The sequence below is a fragment of the Heptranchias perlo genome, chromosome 7, assembly GCF_035084215.1.
Source record: "Heptranchias perlo isolate sHepPer1 chromosome 7, sHepPer1.hap1, whole genome shotgun sequence".
NCBI lineage: Eukaryota > Metazoa > Chordata > Chondrichthyes > Hexanchiformes > Hexanchidae > Heptranchias > Heptranchias perlo.
This window is the reverse complement of record NC_090331.1, coordinates 20,438,367-20,443,324: the sequence shown is the minus strand read 5'-3', so window position 1 is coordinate 20,443,324 and position 4,958 is coordinate 20,438,367. Positions and strand designations below refer to the sequence as shown.

Below are 4,958 nucleotides of genomic sequence, written 5' to 3'. Positions count from 1 at the left end.
CAGGAGAGGCAGGAATGGACCTCCGGGCCCCATAAGAAATGTCTGGGTTTCTGCTGCCCTGGGCTCCCCCCTTCTCACCTGTGAGCTCCTACCGAAACCACCCTGTGCGACTTACCTGAGTGTCGGTGCAAAGCCTCCGGCTGCCCAATCTTTACCCTCCGGCAGGTGGCCAGCTGCCTCTTTACGCCCATTTCGGTGGGCAGCTGGCTGATGGGATGTAAACAAAGCCAATAAAGATAGCCCGGGCCCTAAATTGATGCCACTGAGGGGGTCTGATGTTCATCACACCCCCCCCACACCCGACTGAAGCCTGATCCCAGTTAAAATCCTCCCCCCACTCCCCCCCATGAGAGGCATCACAACCAGTCCAATCATGTCCTCACTGAACAACCACACGTTCATATTTCTGGCACAGGTCACTAGCTACTGATCTGAAGTGAGAACCCTGGTTAATTTTCCTTTCCCTAGCCCAGAGGCATTTGGGTAGAAATTACTCTGGGCCTGTTTTTGGCGCTGTGCGAGCCGCGTGCACCCATACCAAGAGGCCCGAGGATCACTAGAAATTGGTCCTCGGGCCTCATTACATGTTCAGGTCAAATTGCTGGACTTCACAGGTAGCTCGCCCTGTGAGAAAAGTCAAATTGGGGCTGCCCACCTCGCCGGTAGTGACCCTCAGATAAGTTCTGGGAGGCAGGATTAGAGCTGGTAATGGGGGGGTGGGGCTACGATCGCTAGGGCTGAGGAGTTGTGGGGGGGGGTGGGGTCACTGCTACTCCTCCTGGCTCCACAAAAAAGTTTTTAAAAAATATATAACTTACCTTTATTTGGCAGCTGCAGGGCTACTGGTGACCCCTAAGTGGGACGGGACTCCGCTCGTCTACAACTTTCAAGGCGCCTAACGCCTTTGTTAAGCAGCTGCCCGGCATCATAAATTTAGCAGTGGAACCAACACCGGCACAAGTTGGGCGCAGGCCATCCCACTGCTAAATTGGTATGCTTTACGCCCATTTTACGCCTGAGAAACGGGTGCAGCACATACCAATTTCTACCCTATTAAGTCCAACTGTAATGCCCCTATTGGCAGAGATCAAATAACCCAGGACATATGGCTCAGCTGTTGACTGGATATATTCACTGAACTATTGGAGGAGCTCAGGATCACACAGGTAAGCTACAAGGCATTGCTTTGATCTGACATGAAGGTCATCAATAATTCATTTTTTTTTGCTGTACTTTCTGGAGTGCACACAGCAAAACCCAGCAACTGTGATCAAACACAAGTATAATTTATTGGAGCTTTACTTCCTGTCATATTTTTATTTTATCATTTTTCTCCCCATTGTTCTCCATTTTTACATATTTTGTCTCTTCCTTCAGTCAGGAAGGTAAAAGGTTCCGGGACTCCAGGCGTCTGCATAAGTCCAAATACCCAAGTGTCGCTAACATTTCATAACCATGGCAGAGTATTTAACTGGAGTTCAGATGTTGCAGTGCATCAATATTGCAAGAGCAGGGGAAGCAGGAGCAAACTGTGCCTTTTTTCTACCATCAAAGTACGGTGTCTCTATACATTGGCTACTGTGGTTTCAATACTCCACATGAACCTGCCACTGGATCAGAGAGCGACATTTCTGGCCTGCTCAAATAATGGATAAAAACCTCATTAGTGGATGTGTGCCCTGAACCAGGATTCTGTAATAAGTACAGAGGGGCTTCATACTGGTTCATTTATGAGTAGCTACATCATGCATAAAGTAAAAAAAATGAAGTATTTAAATAATATTTCTAGGGGGTAGGGGAACCTTTTGCTCAAATTAAAATTCAGCGGGGTAATTTGAACCTAATCAATGGAAAGTAAAATCAGGCAGGGTGTAAAACGGGCGCCCAGTCTGATCTGGTGAGTTTCCGCCAGGCGGGTTCGGTTAAATTACCCCCTCAGTTTTAAACATTACAATTTCCATGCACGTACCACAAACACACAAGCATGGAACGGTCGACAAGTCTGTTTTTTTAAAGGGAGCTGGATTTAGCGGTGTGAATGCCAGGAGCCAGCTCATTGATGTTAGTCTCCCAGGATCTGAACGAATGCAGCATCAGTATCAAAGCATTGTGCTGATCCTGGCAGTATTATGTCATTTCGAACGCCATTAAGGACTGGAGTTTAATGCTGTATTAATGGTGGGAGCAGCAGTTGTTGTAACCCGCCCCGTCTATGCTGGTGAGCTGAATCAAAAATGATATAGATCGTAGGCGCATAGCTGGAGATAGAGGATAGAACTATAAGTACAACAAAAATAAGAAATAATAAAAACCAGGATGATTCAGAAATAAGAAAAGGTGAATAACAAGAATACGAGAGGTGGAGAAATGGAATAGTCAGTAAAAGGAATGGAGAAAATCGGCAAAGGGTTTACAAAAGGCAGGAAAAGAAGAAAAGGTTAGCACTCCCCTTGGATAAGAATGGCAGGGTACCAATGGCCTCGCAGCACACAAATAGTTAAGACATTGCCATCTGCTTCGTCAAAAGCAAAATACTGGATGCTGGAAATCTGAAATAAAAACACTGGAAACACTCGTCAGGTCAGGCAGCACCTGTCGAAAGAGAAACAGAGTTAAGGTTTCATGTCAATGACCTTTCATCAGAACTGGGAGGAGTTAGAGATTTAACAGTTTATTAGCAAGTGCAGAGCCAGAGAAAATGGGGTGGGGGGAGGAAAGAACAATGGGAAAGGTTAGTGACAGGGTGGAGGGAATTGTGCTTTCCTTCCCCTCCCCATTTTCCTTGCCTCCAGCAGTTTCTGTTTTTATGCCATCGACTTAGTGTTAGCTAACCATGTTTTTAACAGTCTAAAAAAATATATTTATTCTATGAAAAAAAGCGTGAGAAACATAAGAGAGGATAAATAAAATAATGAAAGGTAGAGAAAGAAGAGAGGAAACATAAGAAATAGGAGCAGGAGTAGGCCATACAGCCCCTCGTGCCTGCTCCGCCATTCAATAAGATCATGGCTGAACTTTGACCTCAACTCCACTTTCTCACCCGATCCCCATATCCCTTGATTACCTTAGAGTCCAAATATCTATCGATCTCAACCTTGAATATGCTCAACAACTGAGCATCCACCCACCACTGGGGTAGAGAATTCCAAATATATACGACCCTCTGAGTGAAGAAATTCCTCCTCATCTCAGTCCTAAATGTCTGACCCCTTGTCCTAACACTATGCCCTCTAGTTCTAGACTCTCCAGCCAGGGGAAACATCCTCTCAGCATCTACCCTGTCAAGCCCTCTTAGAATCTTATATGTTTCAATGAGATCACCTCTCATTCTTCTAAACCCCAGAGAGTACAGACCCATTCTACTCAACCTCTCCTCATAGGTCAACCTTCTCATCCCAGGAATCAATCTAGTGAACCTTTATTGCACTGCCTCTAAGGCAAGTATGTCCTTCCTTAGGTAAGGAGACCAAAACTGCACACAGTACTCCAGGTGTGGTCTCACCAAAGCCCTGTATAATTACAGCAACACTTCCTTACTCTTGTACTCCAACCCCCTTGCAATAAAGGCCAGCATACCATTTGCCTTCCTAATTGCTTGCTGTACCTGCATGTTAACTTTCTGTGTTTCTTGTACAAGGATATCCAAATTTCTCTGAACATCAACATCAGTTTCTCACCATTTAAAAAATATTCCGTCTTGCCCACCCACTTAATCCTTCGATATCCCTTTGCAGACTCTTTGCATCCTCCTCACAGCTTACTTTCCCAGCAAATTCATCAGCAAATTTGGATACATTACACTCGGTCCCTTCATCTAAGTCATTAATATAGATTGTAAATAGCTGAGGCCCAAGCCCTGCGGCACCCCACTAGTTACAACCTGCCAACCAGTAAATGACCCGTTTATTCCCACTCTCTGTTTTCTGTCTGTTAACCAATCCTCAATCCATGCTAATATATTACCCCCCAATCCCATGAGCCCTAATCTTCTGTAACAACCTCTTATGTGGCACCTTATCGAATGGATTGTACTAAGAGGAAAGAATAATTAATAATGAAGAGAAACAAATAAAGGTTGCTGTAGAATTATAATATACTGATGGGGGAGCTCCCTCCAAAATAATTCATTGACCAATACCTTATATATAACAGAGGGACAGTGTGTTCTGAGTTGATATAAGTATATTTGATAATGATGCCCGATGGTAATTAACAATAATTGGGCCAAAGTCTAATGTCAAGAAACTTAAACTAATTATATGAGGTTAAAAATGTTATCTTTATTGGCGATGGAGATACATTTCTTCAGGAGATCCATTTGGGTGACTCAGAGACTCCAAGGGGGTAATTTTAACCCCCAAGAATGGGAGGGTTGAGGGTTGATGGGCAGTAGGAATGGCTCCAACGCGCCCACTTCCAGGTTTAACCCAGGCCCGTTTGGATGCGCACGGACAAAATAAACCCAGAAGTTCCGTTGTCACTTAAAGCCGGCGGGCCGATATTTAAAGGGCCATTTCAGGTGGTTGAATCACTTTAGCTACTTCTTGTGGATTCTGCAACAGAAACGAACTTAACTACTCTTGAACGTGTCTCCCATGGCTTCGGAAACATGCTATTGAAACAAAAGCGAGTTGCAGCCGAAGCTCTTTAAGCCAGTGATTGACACATCGCAATTAAAGGTGAGGTATTACAGCTGGGCACCCAGTTCACTCAGATAAACGTTTGGCTGGGAGTTCTTTGTGTTTAGACTGAGATTTCTTTGTTCAGACTGAGAATTCTTGTGTCCAGACAAATTTACCCACATTTGGGAGCCCCTCAAACTGACAAGATCATGATGGGGGGTGGGGCGCAATGGATCAATTCTATAGTACATCTGAGGAGGAAAATGAAGATGGGGAACCCATCGCCAGGGCAGCCGCGCACATTGCTGCCCGTGATGCCAGGGATTCCCTCATCTC

General features: G+C 44.9%; 1 pseudogene; it reads left to right on the top strand.

Annotated features, from left to right (window-relative positions):
• The first annotated feature begins 2,423 nt into the window (after positions 1-2,423).
• Positions 2,424-2,543, top strand: LOC137324085 (U6atac minor spliceosomal RNA; annotated as a pseudogene).
• The last annotated feature ends 2,415 nt before the right edge of the window (positions 2,544-4,958 follow it).